The sequence below is a fragment of the Oncorhynchus clarkii genome, chromosome 7, assembly GCF_045791955.1.
Source record: "Oncorhynchus clarkii lewisi isolate Uvic-CL-2024 chromosome 7, UVic_Ocla_1.0, whole genome shotgun sequence".
NCBI classification, from domain to species: domain Eukaryota; kingdom Metazoa; phylum Chordata; class Actinopteri; order Salmoniformes; family Salmonidae; genus Oncorhynchus; species Oncorhynchus clarkii.
Genome location: NC_092153.1, coordinates 50,881,894 through 50,899,424, shown reverse-complemented (window position 1 = coordinate 50,899,424; position 17,531 = coordinate 50,881,894). Strand labels below are relative to the sequence as shown.

The 17,531-nt window shown below is 41.8% G+C and overlaps 1 protein-coding gene across 2 annotated transcripts in view; it reads right to left on the bottom strand.

Moving 5' to 3' along the window:
* Positions 1 to 17,531, bottom strand: part of LOC139413436 (membrane-associated guanylate kinase, WW and PDZ domain-containing protein 3-like) — a 151,165-nt gene that overhangs the window by 72,896 nt on the left and 60,738 nt on the right. The gene's annotated exons all lie outside the window — the stretch shown is intronic.

Sequence of the window (17,531 nt, the reverse complement as noted above, 5' to 3'; positions counted from 1 at the left end):
AAACATAAGAAGGAAAGTGGTGGCAATTATTCAACACAAAGGAAGTAAAGCTTAAAACAAATATCCCAGACCCCTCCTGTGTATTTGTCAGAAGTATAAATAAAAGGGGAAATTGGCCGCCGACGCATGTTCCCCAGCAGGGTTTGAGACAAAACAGTGCTCTTTAAACAAAGGGAAATGTGTACACATTGAGCAACAGTTTATGGCAACAAGAAAAAGTAAGAAATCAACTGGCAACATGTGTGTCGAGAAAAATAAAAAACAAACAGAGGGTCAGTGGTAGATGTTGAGTGGGCACGCGCGTGTCAGCTCTGCGTTGGTGATACTGGCAGACAGATGGGGTGCCATTCACGTCTGCTGTTAACGCCTGTGGGCACCAATTTGACGCCAGTCTGGGGCCGAGGGGTATACCAGTCACACGGAGACATGGTGGAGTGTGTGAGCGTTTGTGTGTACATTATGTGTGTGTGTGTGTGTGTGTGTGGGTATGTGTGTGTACATTTGTGCGTGTGTGTCCACCTGGGGGAGTCATGGCCTGCAAGAGGAAAGGCCTGTCACATCCTGTCTGAACAAGGACCTAGTGCCCTGGGAAAAACAACCTTCGGGGAATTAACCATGTCATGGATTAGCAAATATTTACCCACCCTGCTGCCCTATCACCAATCCTATTTGAATAAAACATTAGAGCTTTCATTGGTACTCCATGCTTATCTGTTCGTTTTCAATGTTTAAAGAGGATGACATTCAGCCTGGCATCATGTCAGAAGTGAATTCTAATTAAAGTGTATTGGGATAGAAGATTTAGTGAAATGATAAGAGAAATGTCTCTGGCCGGGGGACAGGTGCAGCGGTCAAACCAATTGGCCTATGATAATTGAGATGCGATACACTCTTGACCCTCCAGTCTGGAGAAAAACAAGGCCCAGTGAGAATGTCCTTCTGGCATTGTTTACTGAGCTCATTTAAAAGATGTCTGGTCAATAAGACAATGAGAGGCAGGGTCAAAATATAATAGACAGACAGGGTGAGGGGGGAAAGCAAGAGAGCGAGAGAGAGAATGCATGTCAATACTGTATGTGATACATCCCATGTATGTATCTTCTCAGGATTAGTGTGATTCTTTAAAGTTCCAAGACACAGCGTCCAGCATCCCTACTCTGAGACAAACAGCAAGCTCAAACCCCCTTTTTTTATTATCATCTCTGACAGCAGCATGCATCTCTATGGCTCTCTAGCTCTGAACCATGGAGTCTTTGCCAGACAGCTGCATTCAGGTGTGAGCCCCCCTCACACCTGTGCTTTGAAATGAGCACCACCCGCCACTGATTAATCAGTTTAATTTAGATGGTTATTAGTGTAATTATTAGTGTTATTAGTGTAACCTATAAGAAAAACATCCTAGGTTAGGAAGATATGTGGTAGTCATATGTCTGTGGTTGCCTGCCTGCCTGCCTGGGGGTTTACACATCATTGCACCACTTTAAATGTTTGGACAGCTGAGCTAGAATGAGCTGGGAGGGGGTGATATTTTATCCACACAGACAATCTTGTTTCTCATGGTATGAGAGAACTTTGCCTTTTGACAAACTCCAAGCGGGCTGTCGTGTGCCTTTTACTGAGGAGTGGCTTCCGTCTGGCCATTCTACCATAAAGGCCTGATTGGTGGAGTGCTGTAGAGATGGTTGTCCGTCTGGAAGTTTCTCCCATCTTCACAGAGGAACTCTGGAGCTCTGTCAGAGTGACCATCAGGTTCTTGGTCACCTCCCTGACCAAGTTCCTTCTCCCCAAATTGCTCAGTTTGGCTGGGTAGCCAGCTCTAGAAAGAGTCTTGGTGGTTCCAAACTTCTTCCATTTAAGAATGATGGAGGCCACAATTCACCACAGGTGGACTCCAATCAAGTTGTAGAAACATCTCAAGGTTGATCAATGGAAACAGGATGCACCTGAGCTCGATTTCGTGTCTCAGGTCTGAATAGCAAAGGGTCTGAATACTTATAAGGTATTTCTGTTTTTGATTTTGAACACATTTGCAAATATTTATAAAAACCTGTTTTAGCTTTGTCATTATGGGGTATTGTGTGTAAAAATGTTTTTATTCAATCAATTTTAGAATAAAGCTGTAACGTAAAAATAATTTGGAAAAAGTCAAGGGGACTGAATACTGCCCGAATGCACTGTATCTCATGAAAGAGAAAATAATCAGAGAGTTAAGATTTTAAATCTGAAAAAAAGAAAGAGAGCAGCACACAGGTACACGCACACACAAAGGCACACAAACATACACAGGCACACACACACACACATACACACACACACACACACACACACACACACACACACACACACACACACACACACACACACACACACACACACACAGTCACACACGCACAGGCACACACCCCTCTAGCATCTGACAAAAAGCATGGCATTTTAAGGAGGGAAGCTGTGGAGAGGGGATGCCAGCACTCATCAGCTGCTGTCAGACACACATCAGGCTCCATCACCCCACCCTTTCTGCAAGCCACCACCCTCCCCAATAAAACCTCTCTGGTCTGTCTGCTACCCCCCACTGTAATGCATGCAGATGTGGAAGATGTGTTGTTTCACAGAGGCTGGTGGAGCTTCACCAAGCGATATACTGGATCATCTGGACTTGATATGACACCCTAATCAGCATTCCAGTAAATAACACAACATCCATCATGTCTAAACAACATGCAGCTAACCCAAACATAGAGGACTGTACTGCAGCAATGCAATGCAATGCACTGCACGAAACCATTGCAAAACAGCTGTTCACGTGCACCGTCTCTCCTCTTCACGTTGATCCCAGACAGAAAAAACGATAGCAATCACCCCATCTTTTTCCCACAATCGCACCACAACCACCACCACCTCACCATCCCCTTCCATCTCTAAAGCCCTTACCTCCCCTCTATTACACTAATAAGGCTAATCACCCCTCGGGCTGGTGCAGCCCTGGGCCTGGGAGAACATGTCAGAGAGGGGAGATCAATGGACCACATCAAAGGCTGGAGCTGCATACAAACCGCCCAGCAAGGCTCTCGAGATAAGGCTGCTCTGTAAATTTTTCATGAGCTTCTCAACAGCACTGTTCTGTTCCTCGCCTGTGGATGTAGTGGAGCTTGCCTATTTTAATGAGTAGGAGGCTGCAGCCCAGTCCAACAGCATGTGCGTATACACACACACGGGCATGCACACACACACACGCAGTAAGTTAGTTCAATTTTGCGTGGTTGCTACACACACAGACACATTCAGTGTACTCACTCCCGCACACATAAACATACATATACGCCCAGAGACATCCACACACCACTGTGTGTAGTACAGTAAGTATTGGATCCATTAGGTTTACACTCATAATTAATAGGTTGCTAATTAGAGGATAGTTTGCAGAGTTAAAGTAATGGTTGGGGCAGAGAGCGAAGGTAGATCATAAAGTGAGCGTGCATAGAAAATAAGCGAGTAGGAGTAGGATAAAAAAAATGAGGTCAAACAGTCCGGGTAGCCATTTGATTAACTGTTTAGGCCAATTAGCCACTGTAGAGCAATTAGCCAGCACACTGCTCTGCCAACACATAGATTTCATGCTGCACCATCAGGTAGGCAGGCCAACACATACAGTTGAAGTCGGAAGTTTACATACACTTAGGTTGGAACTCGTTTACCAACCACTCAACAAATTTCTTGTTAACAAACTATAGTTTTGGCACATCTACTTTGTGCATGACACAAGTCATTTTTCCAACAATTGTTTACAGACACATTTTTTCACTTACAATTCACTGTGTCACAATTCCAGTGAGTCAGAAGTTTACATACGCTAAGTTGACTGTGCCTTTAAACAGCATGGAAAATTCAAGAAAATTATGGCTTTAGAAGCTTCTGGCTAATTGACATCATTTGAGTCAATTGGAGGTGTACTTGTGAATGTATTTCAAGGCCTACCTTCAAATTCAGTGCCTCTTTACTTGACATCATGGGAAATTCAAAAGAAATCTGCCAAGACCTCCGAAAAAAAAGGGTAGACGTCCACAAGTCTGGTTCATCCTTGAGCAATTTGAAAATGCCTGAAGGTACCACGTTCATCTGTACAAACAATAGTCCGCAAGTATAAACACCATGGGACCATGCAGCCGTCATACTGCTCAGGAAGGAGACGCGTTCTGTCTCCTTGAGATGAATATATTTTGGTGCGAAAAGTGCAAATCAATCCAAGAACAGCAGCAAAGGACCTTGTGAAGATGCTGGAGGAAACAGGTACAAAAGTATCTATATCCACAGTAAAACGAGTCCTATATTGACATAACCTGTAAGGCCACTCAGCAAGGAAGAAGCCACTGCTCCAAAACCGCCATAAAAAAGCCAGACCACGGTTTGCAACTGCACATGGGGACAAAGAGCCTACTTTTTGGAGAAATGTCCTCTGGTCTGATGAAACAAAAACAGAACAGTTTGGCCATAATGACCATTCTTATGTTTGGAGTAAAAAGAGGGAGGCTTGCAAGCCAAAGAACACCATCCCAACTGTGAAGCACGGGGGTGGCAGCATCATGTTGTGGGGGTGCTTTGCTGCAGGAGTGCCGGGTGCACTTCACAAAATAGATGGCAACATGATAAAGGAAAATTATGTGGATATATTGAAGCAACATCTCAAGACATCAGTCAGGAAGTTAAAGCTTGGTCGCAAAAGGGTCTTCCAAATGGACAATGACCCCAAGCATACTTACAAAGTTGTACCAAAATGGCTTAAGATCAACAAAGTCAAGGTATTGGAGTAGCCATCACAAAGCCCTGACCTCAAATCCCATAGAACATTTGTGGGCAGAACTGAAAAAGCGTGTGCGAGCAAGGAGGCCTACAAACCTGACTCAGTTACACCAGCTCTGTCAGGAGAAATGGGCCAAAATTCACCCAGCTTATTGTGGGAAGCTTGTGGAATGCTACCCGTAACGTTTGACCCAAGTTAAACAATTTAAAGGCAATGCTACCTAATACAGACGATATGATACAGACGATATGAACCGAGGCTTAAATTCCTCCAACTTAGGAGATAGGTGGGGGAGAAAACGTAAGCCCTCGCTCAGCAGAAAGACTTGAAGAGAATGTGAGGATGAGGAGATTTGTAAAGGGAGGTGACTTTTAAAATGCTGCTGGCTGCGGGGGATCATTGGATGAGTGATAGGTGTGAGATGATCCACATATTGTCCTCTTCTAATCACAGAACATATGAAATGCATGAAATTCATCAAATGGATACATCTCTGCAAAAATGGCTTATTTCATTACTCACATTTTCAGGAAGTGAAATAAGCAAAGAGTGAATTATATTATGGGACGTGGGAAACTAAATAATGTAAATTGAGGGTGTGACTAGACCAGCCAATCATCATTGCATTTTAAAGCTAGCATTGTTTCTCAGAGTGCATGTGATTTCTCCCCGGAGCATTTGCTTACTGTATACTCAATTACACTTGTGTACTTCTTCGGAACACTGAATAGATGTTATGGTATATTCTGAGAAGAGATCCCTTTTCACATACGACACCTTGGTCAAATTGTGCCAAGGTGGAGGATCAAGCAATACCTCGTATTAGCTGAGAAAGGTCCAGCTGCATGCTTGAGAAGCATCTCATTAGAAGGAGCCATGGAGCCAAGGATGTATTTCACCACCAGACTGCACAATATGTATCTTCAACACAGCTCTGAAACTGCCTTAAGTCTCGGTCTAAATATATCACCATGCTGTGAATGGAACACACCACAACCACTGGTAGGAGGGGGGTCAGAATGCTTGATGCTGAACGTTTTAACTTATGGAATAGCCAGAGTTATGAGTGGAATTTGATTTCCACCTCTTCCACATCACACCTTATTCCCAGCAGGGTGTTTTCTGATGATGGAGGAAAAATCAATACTTTAACCAGCAAATTACATTCTGTTCCATGTTTCATATGTCAGAGGGAAATGCCATGAACTGCGGTAAATAGTTCAGTACAGATTTGAGCCACAAATATTGACAGAAATTCTCATTAAAAGTAACAGAGAAGGGCAGATTTTCCAGAGTGTTTTCTAACTGTTCTAAAAATAATACTACATTTATAAAACCCACATTATGTCTAGCATACAGAAACACAAAGGCCTATGCTACCCTGGACTCAACAGAAGACCAGGCTGTAATTGCAGCAGACCTAAATCTCCCTATGCCCATCATATGATGTCAGTCAAGCTCCCTGTGCAGCTCAATCAGTGACAGGTACTTAACAGCTGTCTGTCTCTGTTAGGCTCAAACTACAGGACTAGACATTTTTGTGTCAGAAGGGTCAGATGGAAAAAATCTATATATTGTTGTCAGCCATTTTATCCATTATTATCCATTTATCTCATATCCATTGATATTCACATAAACGCGCGCACACACACACACACACACACACACACACACACACACACACACACACACACACACACACACACACACACACACACACACACACACACACACACACACACACACACACACATTGGAGGGCAGCCACTTTGGAGACTGCAGACTGGAGACTGCAGACTTCACTATACTGTGTTCCTCATTACTGCCCATTACTGCCCAACTACACACACTCTCCCTGTGATACCTCCACACAAACAACCCTGTATCTCTCAGATCTCTATCTCATATTTTTCTGTGAATATAGTCCACGTCAAACAGAGCTTCATTACCATATAGCCAAATGCCGAGGTGGAATCTGCACCATATAGCCAAACGCCCCCTAAATGAATCTGTACCACTCTCTGGTTAACTGAACATACATCATACACAGTCCAAAAACACCAAATACTTTTACCAGCACACACACATATTGTTCTCTCTAAAAGCTGTCTCACCAAGCCATGAATGCATTGTGCTCTTAGTAGTTATTGAAAAACACATTTCCTGATGTGAGGATAAAATCCAAACTCATTTTATGTGATTTAAGTTGAATGTGAATCTGTTATTTCACACACTGGATGCATGACCTACTTATGCCATACACGGACGCACACACACCCGACTGAAACTACAGTGTGGCATGGTTTCCCCGTAGTACCCGAGAGAGGGCTGTGAGAGAGCTCTCCTGGGACACATTCACACTGGGCTGCCATAGGCACACTCTTCTCAGCTATGAAACACTCCTCATCTGTGTACTACCCACTCTCCTCAACACCAACCAACTTACAAATGTTCCCAGAGTACAATTTCAAAAACCTGAACAAAATGCTGCAACATGTCATGATTAATGTTTTCCCGTTCGCGTTCAGTGGGATAGCATCTCCTCAAAACCCAGTGTTAGTGCAGCCATTTTCAATAAGTGAATTCTCAAATTAGGTCTGAAATGCCTTGGTTATTGCTCTAAATCAAAGGGTCTATTTTTAAGTGTTGATTGGAGCAGAGGCAAGTTGAGAGCCACGTTGGTGTGAATGTTATGGAAATTGACTTTTCACATACACCTGAGCACTGGGCTTAGCAACGGGAGGGTGTGTGAGTGAGCATGTGCACAGGCACAAGTCTGTGTGGAAGAGACTGAAATATGCTCTTCTCTCCTCTCTCTTCTCCCCCACTACTTCGCTCTCCTCTCCATTTCTGAACGGTGGACTCCATTACCCGTTCTTCCATTTCATGCAACGGTCATTTACCCAAATGTCTCCCATGCTGAGGGAATGACAGGGGTAAAATGACAGGCAATAAGTGACGATTGGGAAAGTAAATATGAGCATTGCAGAGGCTCACAAAAAAAGCAGATTCCATAACTTCAACGTGGTGCCCTAATGTATTTACTTTGTATGGCACCGGGAGGAAGAACACAAGGTGAAGGTCAGCAAACATCTGCTTTGGGGGCAATTCCCATTGAATACTCCTCATTCCAACACTATGATAATGTTATCCAATGGCTGAGCATAAATAGACATGGTGTGTAGTTGTGACAGATGAGCAGTGTTGGTCAAATCTCCAATGTAGAGCGCATCGGGTGACAGTGACGATGCCGTAGCTCTCACCCCTGTGTCCACTCTGTGATAGCGCTCCAGTGTAGGGTCAGAGTCTGTTGTCTTAGGTGTGACCAGTGCATTCAAATGGTCTGATGGTCTGATTCAACATTGCTATAAGGGACGTGTTAAATTTCAAGCATCACAAAGCTTTTTGGCAGATGCCTTTGAATTCCACATTGCATTGACTGGAAAACAGTAAGCATACATTGGTTATGTGTATGTGTGTGCGTGCACAGTATGTGTGCAGTGTGTGCATGTGTGCCAAGTGTGTGTGTGTGTGTGTGCATGTGTGCAGTGTGTGTACCGTACCAAGAGAGTGTGTTTCTGTGTGCACCCCTCAACCATACTACTTAGATTGTCTTTCTCCACCCCTCTATTCAGCCCCATGACAGTCACAGGCCCCTTCTCTACCTGTCCCTGGGGACTGTAGCTCAAACAGAACTATGTTGTTGCCATGCTGTCTGCTGTCACAATCACAGAGCCATATGACAGTTCTGCCTGCCACCTCACCACCCTTGGTTTGTTATTTTGGAAAGTTTGTTGTATTGGAAAGTTTTGAAAGTCTATTAAAAAAGTTTGGTTACGAGCTAGCTAGGTTTTGAGTTTGGATCCTGCGACGCGGTTGGCATCAATTTCTGGGACCGCTACTATCTGTCCAGTGATCCTGCCAACCATAGCAGCTAGCCTAGCTGGAAGCTAGCTGCCTATCAAGCTAGCAGGGTTTTCTTGAGGGCTTGAACGCAGCCCGCGACGCAGTTAGCCATTGTGGCTGGGACTGCGGATTGTCCCGGGCTTGTGGCTGTCTAGATCCCTGCTGTTTGTTGTTGTTGTTTTCCATCTTCCCTGCGACCTGCCCTGTCTGAAAAATTGAGGACTAACAGTGTAACCTATGTTGCTATCATGACAAAGACCATAGCCAGCGGGAGTACTGTTTGAGGACAGTGGTGTCTCTCTATCACAGGTGAAGGATCTTTCAAACTAACAAAAATAGTCTTACAAGCAGTTGTTACAACAACAAGAAAATAGCTTCAGGTATTTTGTCCAAATACTGATGGAGTCAACTAATAAAAGAATAGTCGACCTGACCAGAGAGGTCAAGGACCTGAAGAACAGTTTGCAGTTCTCCCAGGCTCAGCTCAATGAGTTTTAACAGGAGAACGGCAAGATGACAGCAATCTGTAAGTCATTGAGAGAGTAAATCAGTTCTGTATGTGAATCCATGATAACAATGACAGAGAAATCTGATTATCTCGTGGGTGAATCAAGGCAGAACAACATGGTTGTGGGCGGAATTTCAGAATCACCACATGAGACCTGGATGGAGTCTGAGGACAAAGTGTGGGAAATGATCTCGGAGAAACTGAAGATGGGATCACAGGAAGATTCAGGTGGAGCGTGCCTACAGGGCTGGAAAACCCATCACCGGCCCAGGTGACAGGTCCCAGCCGATAGTGGTCAAGTTCCTGAGGTTCAAGGACAAGGTAGCTGTTCTGGAAAGAGACAAGATCTTGAGAGGAATGTATATCTTCCTCAATGAGGTCTATCCTGAAGCTGTGCGCCAGAAGAGGAAAGAACTTATCCCAGCCATGAAAGCTGCCAGAACGTGTGCGGACATTGCTTACATCCGTTATGACAGGCTCATTGTCCACCGTCCCTTCCAAAAGCCTGGAAGGGATGAGATAGCCAAGCCTATGGGTCCGTAGCTTCAACCCCGCAGTGCACACACACACACTGATTAATGGACTGCTGAATGTATATTTGTTCTCTTGCTTTGTTTGCTCTGTTCCATATTATACCTACTGTATCTCTGATAAACTACCCAGGAAAGGGCTGAAAATAGCCCATATTAATATACTATATGTAGCCTTAGAAATGAGGTTCATGAAATCAATAACTTGCTAACATCAGATAACATTCATATGTTAGCCATTTTTGAGACTCACTTAGATAATTAATTTGATGATACAGTAGTAGCGATACTGTATCATCAAACATATATAGAAGAGACAGGAATGCTTATGGGGGATGTGATGCTGTATAAATTCAGAGCCATATCTCTGTAATGCTTAGAGAATATCTTATGCCAATTGCAATTGAAGTGTTGTGGTTGCAGGTTCGCTTGGCACATTTAAAGCCTTTTCTTTTGGGGTGTTGCTATAGGCCACCAAGTGCCAATAGTCAGTATCTAAATCATATGTGTGAAATGCTTGGTAGTGTATGTGATGTAAATAGAGAGGTCAACTTTCTTGGGGACTTGAAAATTGATTGGTTTTCATCAAGCTGTCCGTTCAAGAGGAAGCTTCTCACTGTAACCAGTGCCTGTAATCTGGTTCAGGTTATTAACCAACCTACCAGAGTGTTTACAAACACTACAGGAACAAGATCATCCACATGTATTGATCACATTTTTACTTATACTGTAGAACTTTGTTCTAAAGCTGTACCCATTGAATGCAGTGATCACAATATAGTGGTTACATCCAGGAAAGCCAAAGTTCCAGAAGCTAGGCCTAAAATAGTGTATAAGAGATCATACAAAATATTTTGCTGTGACTCCTATGTGAATGATGTTATAAATATTTGTTGGTCTGATGTGATTAATAAGGAGCATCCAGACGCTGCACTTGATGAATTTATGAAATTGCTTCTACCAATTATTTATAAACATGCACCTGTTAAGAAATTGACTTTTAGAATTGTTAAGGCTCCATGGATTGATGAGGAATAGAAAATCTGTATGGTTGAAAGAGATGGGGCAAAATAAGTGGCTAATAAGACTGGCTGCATATCTGACAGGCTGACTTACTGCAAATTGAGAAATTATAGACTAAACTCACCAAAAATAAGAAACTGTTTTATGATGGCAAGATCAATGATATAAAGAATGACGGAAAATAAATTTGGAGTGCTTTAAATTATGGGCAGAAAGACAAACTCTTTCATCGAATCAGATGGCTTATTCATCACAAAACCATTTGATGTTGCCAATTATTTGAATGATTACTTCATTGGCAAAGTGGGCAAATTTAGGCAGTGAGCCATCACACTCATGCATAAAAAACTAATAATGAAAGAAAGCATTGGAAGTTTTAATTTTGTAAAGTTAGTGTGCAAGAGGTGTAAAAATGATTGTTATCGATAAATAATGACAAACCTACTGAGGATGGCAGCTGACTCCATAGCCACTCCTATCTGTCATATCTTTAATCTGAGCCTAAAGGAAAGTCTTTGTCCACAAGCATGGAGGGAAGACAAAGTATTTTCGCTACCCAAGAGTGGTAAAGCAGTCTTTACTGGTTCTAACAGCAGACCTATAAGCTTGCTCCCAACGCTTAGCAAACTGTTGGACAAAAATGTGTTTGACCAAATAAAAAGCTATTTCTCGGTAAACAAATTAATAACAGACTTTCAGCATGCTTAAGGAGAAGGGCACTTTACATGCACTACACTGACACAAATTACTGATGATTGGTTGAAAGAAATTGATAATAAGATGATTGTGGGCGCTGTACTGTTTTCAGTGCAGCCTTTGATAGTATTTATCATAATCTGTTGTTGAGAAAACGTATGTGTTATGGCTTTCCATCCTCTGCCATATCATGATTCAGAGCTATCTATCTAAAAGAACTCATTGGGTTTTCTTTAATGGAAGTTGTTTTTTGCACGTGATGTCAGAATGCACTCACTGTTCGAAAATGTGATTGTTACACAACAGGACAGTTAACACGAGCTGCCTGCTAATTATCTATAGGCTATGTTTCAACTTGTCAATTTCAAATGATTTTCTAACCAGTTGTATTTTCTAACAACAGTTTTAATTGAGGTGTGTTCAGCCTCCTCATTAATTCACATAGAAGTGGCCAATTTCAGTGTTGCAGACAATTTATGTTTGAGGCTTTACTGAGCTTTACTCTCTCTTCAAGGAGAGCCCAAGCACTTCACCAATGTTTCCACAGATCAAGTATGCAGACATTTGCGCAGTCTAGCACGAATTGGAACATTTTCTGGCTGGTGCTCGCATTGCGTTCCTTATGGTTTTCCTTACAAATAATAACTTTGGACATGTGTGCGTTCCTATCAAAGTAAGTGCCTTATTTTCTGTATATCGTGTTGTTGTTTCTACTGTAGTATACAGTATGTTTGTTTTGTATGTATGGAGTATAATGTATTTAGAGTTTTATTCACATTTGAAAAGTACTGGTGACAAATAATGCATTCCAATAATTGCATATATTGTAATGGACACCTATGACAAGTGTAAAATACTTTTTGGAAGGTTCTACTGAATATAATGAGCTAATGCTAAGCTATTTGCCAGCTATGTGTGGTGCCATGTTTGTTGACATTATACAATGCATTCTGGGTGTCACGTAAATGTCTGTCAGACCAAAGATGTTATAATGAGGAGATGGGTAAACTTCCGTAAGTGAATGAAGGGAAGTGAATGATCGTAGACAACACACCCCCTTGAACATTCATACTGCAAACAGACCAAACTCATCTTGTCTCCTCTAATTATCTTTGGTTGACGTGAAAAAACAAATGGTGGCGCACACAAACTTCCCATCGTCTGATTACGTTCGATTTCTAGAAAGTGTTTTAGTCAATTATTTTGATCAATGGTGAGCTCACCCGTGATGTGATTAATTATAAATAGTAATTGCTATTAGCTAATTCACATTGTGGTTTCTGACTGCCAAGAGTTATCTAAATATGACCGCTTGTGTTACGTCTATCTTTCCTCAGTTAGCGCTAGGACTAATGTAGCCTACATTTTCCGGTTTAGATGATTGTGTATGCTGTCGCTACTTCTGTGAATATCTGAACATTGCATCCCAAAATAAACTGGTCACATTCAGGACATAAATGTCACGCCCTGACCTTAGAGATCCGTTTTATTCTCTATTTTGGTTAGGTCAGGGTGTGACTAGGGTGGGCAGTCTATGTTTTATATTTCTTTGTTGGCCTGGTATGGTTCCCAATCAGAGGCAGCTGTCTATCGTTGCCTCTGATTGGGGATCATACTTAGGCAGCCTTTTCCCACCTGTTGTTTGTAGGATCTTGTTTTTGTACTGTTGCTTTCCAGCCCTACAGAACTGTGCATTTCATTTTTTTCCCGTTTTTTCCCCCCGGTGTCATCAATAAAAGAAAGATGTACGCCTACCACCTTCCAAACGAGCGTGACAATAACACTTTGTAAGGACTGTGTTAGTGCAAAATGTTTCTGTGAAAAAAACAGTGTGGCTAGCTCAAATGCTGACTGTTGCCTCAATCGAAACTGGACGTTCTAAATAAGCGTTCTAATCACACCGGTTTAAGCATACGATGCAGGGACCACTGTAGAATGATCACACCATTTTGTTGTTACAGTATATGTGAAAAGGTTCATGTCAAAGTGTGGTGTACCGCAGGGCAGCTCTCTGGACCCTCTACTCTTTTCTATTTTTACCAATGACCTGCCACTGGGTGGCAGGGTAGCCTAGTGGTTAGAGCAATCTAAGGTTTCAAGTTCAAACCCCCGAGTTGGCAAGGTACAAATCTGTCGTTCTGCCCCTGAACAGGCAGTTAACCCACTGTTCCTAGGCCGTCATTGAAAATAAGAATTTGTTCTTAACTGACTTTCCTGGTCAAATAAAAAAAATAACTGGCATTAAACAAAGCATGTGTGTCCATGTATGCTGATGATTTTGCGACTTTACGCTGCTGCTGCTACTCTCTGTTTATGCATAGTCACTTTAACTATACATTCATGTATGTACTACCTCAATTGGGCTGACCAACCAGTGCTCCCGCACATTGGCTAACCGGGCTATCTGCATTGTGTCCCACCACCCGCCAACTCTTTTATGCTACTGCTACTCTCTGTTCATCATATACGCATAGTCACTTTCACCATATCTACATGTACATACTACCTCAATCAGCCTGACTAACCAGTGTCTGTATGTAGCCTCGCTACTTTATATAGCCTGTCTTTTTACTGTTTTCTTTACTTACCTATTGTTCACCTAACACCTTTTTGTGCTATTGGTTAGAGCCTGTAAGTAAGCATTTCACTGTAAGGTCTACTACACCTGTTGTACTTGGCACACGTGACAAATAAACTTTGATTTGATTCAATGATATACTCATCAGCAATCACAGCTAATGAAGTCACTGAAATCCTTAACAAATAATTGAAGTCTGTTTTGGAAAGAGTGACCAGTAATAAACTGGTCCTGAACTTCTCTAAAACTAAGAGCATTGTATTTGGTACATAATAATAATTTCCTAAGTTTTAGACCTCAGATGAATCTGGTAATGAATGGTGTGACTGTTGAACAAGTTGAGGAGACTAAATTACTTGGTGTTAGCTTAGATTGTAAACTGACATGGTAAAAACATATACAGTGCCTTGCGAAAGTATTCGGCCCCCTTGAACTTTGCGACCTTTTGCCACATTTCAGGCTTCAAACATAAAGATATAAAACTGTATTTTTTTGTGAAGAATCAACAACAAGTGGGACACAATCATGAAGTGCAACGACATTTATTGGATATTTCAAACTTTTTTAACAAATCAAAAACTGAAAAATTGGGCGTGCAAAATTATTCAGCCCCTTTACTTTCAGTGCAGCAAACTCTCTCCAGAAGTTCAGTGAGGATCTCTGAATGATCCAATGTTGACCTAAATGACTAATGATGATAAATACAATCCACCTGTGTGTAATCAAGTCTCTGTATAAATGCACCTCCACTGTGATAGTCTCAGAGGTCCGTTAAAAGCGCAGAGAGCATCATGAAGAACAAGGAACACACCAGGCAGGTCCGAGATACTGTTGTGAAGAAGTTTAAAGCCGGATTTGGATACAAAAAGATTTCACAAGCTTTAAACATCCCAAGGAGCACTGTGCAAGCGATAATATTGAAATGGAAGGAGTATCAGACCACTGCAAATCTACCAAGACCTGGCCGTCCCTCTAAACTTTCAGCTCATACAAGGAGAAGACTGATCAGAGATGCAGCCAAGAGGCCCATGATCACTCTGGATGAACTGCAGAGATCTACAGCTGAGGTGGGAGACTCTGTCCATAGGACAACAATCAGTCATATATAGCACAAATCTGGCCTTTATGGAAAAGTGGCAAGAAGAAAGCCATTTCTTAAAGATATCCATAAAAAGTGTCGTTTAAAGTTTGCCACAAGCCACCTGGGAGACACACCAAACATGTGGAAGAAGGTGCTCTGGTCAGATGAAACCAAAATTGAACTTTTTGGCAACAATGCAAAACGTTATGTTTGGCGTAAAAGCAACACAGCTCACACCATCCCCACTGTCAAACATGGTGGTGGCAGCAAGACAATGATCCAAAACATAAAGCAAAATCTACAATGGAATGGTTCAATAATAAACATATCCAGGTGTTAGAATGGCCAAGTCAAAGTCCAGACCTGAATCCAATTGAGAATCTGTGGAAAGAACTGAAAACTGCTGTTCACTAATCTTTGCATGTCAAAAAAGATACGCGTCAAATAACACTATTTGCCCCGTTGACTAAGCTTTTCATTTGACGGGTGAAATAACCCAGTTCTATTATAGAATGTTCTGAATTTGCACGTGAAAGCCAAGTGCCACCACTACTATCAGTAGCACGGTCAAAGCTGTACAAAAAAAGTATGCAAACAAGCAAACACCGGCCACGAACGATGTGTTTACAATACCGCTAATTGGTAATAAGGCATTATTTGTTTGACCACAACTTCTGGGGTAGCTAGCTTTAGCTTGGTACCTAGCTAGCACCAATACAACCAGCCTGAAAACAATGACCAGTAGAAACTGCAGTCATTTTCATTATTCTTAGCAATGATTTTGGAATCCTAGAATCCTAGCCACTTCTTGTTTACCTATTGAAATTGAACTTCAGTTCATGAAAATAAATAGCTAGCCAGCTACTTAACCCTGTTGCTCAAAGCTAATGTTAGAGGCTCGACCGGACCGGGTTATGTGTTGTGAAGCTAGCCACAATAAGGATTAGGCACAATATTGGATTTTGCAGTTTGCCTTCAAAATAAAAATACCTCTTTGAAAGTTACACAGAAGGTTACAATTGATGGAATCATGCCATATTTAGACTAGATAATGTTAAACAAGTTTGGAATGTGAAGCAATGAAATGGGGTATCAGTCTACTCAGTGACACCCACAGAACACAACTGTGAAGAGTTTATGCAAATATTAGCATTCTAGCTCTTATCGCGGGACTGTGACTGTGTGAAATCACTCCCCAGCCTAGTGTGTGTATTGACATTCAAATGGCACTGTACAGCTTTACCTAAGGATTGGGGATAAATGAAATGGGTTATCAGTCTACTCAATATCAATAAGATATATTTTCCCAACGCCCTCCTCAGAGTTATCAGACTCCAAAATACCCACTCAGTATTGTTTTTCCTCGGGAATAGTGTTCATAACACATAGGTTGACAATAAATGTGTCTCAATTCACAGTTGTTTCAGAGTCCCGCAATACGAGCTACGACGCTAATGTTCTCTGGGTGTCACTGAGTAGACTGATACTCCATGTCATTGATCCACAATCCATCAATCCAGGTACCGTGAAACAAGTATGCCCCCAATTCAATTCTAAAGTATAATACATCCAGTGTGATTTCAACAAATGTTTGTCAAATTAACAAATTATTGTCTTTTGTTGGTTTTATATAACAACATTCCAACCTCGTTTAGCATGATCTATATAGCACTGACACACATACTTACCTCACCAGACATGTCAACCAGTCCCCATGTCCAGAACAAATTCAAGGAAATGTAAAGTATTATACAGAGCCATGAGTGCATGGAACACCTTATACATCTTATATAGTGCAAGTGAACAGCAAACCTGGTTTCAAAAAACAAATAAAGAAACACCTCACGGCACAACGCCGTTCCCCCATGTGACCTGCATGTTAATGTTTAGAAATGTATGTAAATTGTCAAGTATTTTGTCTGTAATTTATTTTTTCATTATGTGTCGAACCCCAGTAAAACTAGCTGTCGCTAATGGGGATCCTAATAAATCAAAAATCTAAATCTTAACTCCTGGTGGCTTTGATGGTTTCCATCTCTATGTGTCGATGCCGCTCTCCTCCAGGTTGTCTATCAAGACTAATCCTGGTGATCTGGAGAGACTTTAGACATCAGGAACGTGTGGATTCAAATGCCCTTGGCTCAGACTATAGATATAAAATCACATCAGTATTGTCACAGGAGCCTCTGCGATAGACTCCAGTTTTGTTAAGCTCCTCCGAGTACTTTCACTGAGATGTTAGCTGAAAACCTGGATCCCTTGCAGTGAAAGTAAGGGTGCATTCAGAAAACAAGCTTTATTTCTTATCAGAATCAGTTTGCGTCATTTGAGAAAAAGCGTGAACATCGTAGGCTAGTGCTGAACAAACAAAACAAAATTGTGCCAGTTACCAGTTTCTGATTATTTATGAA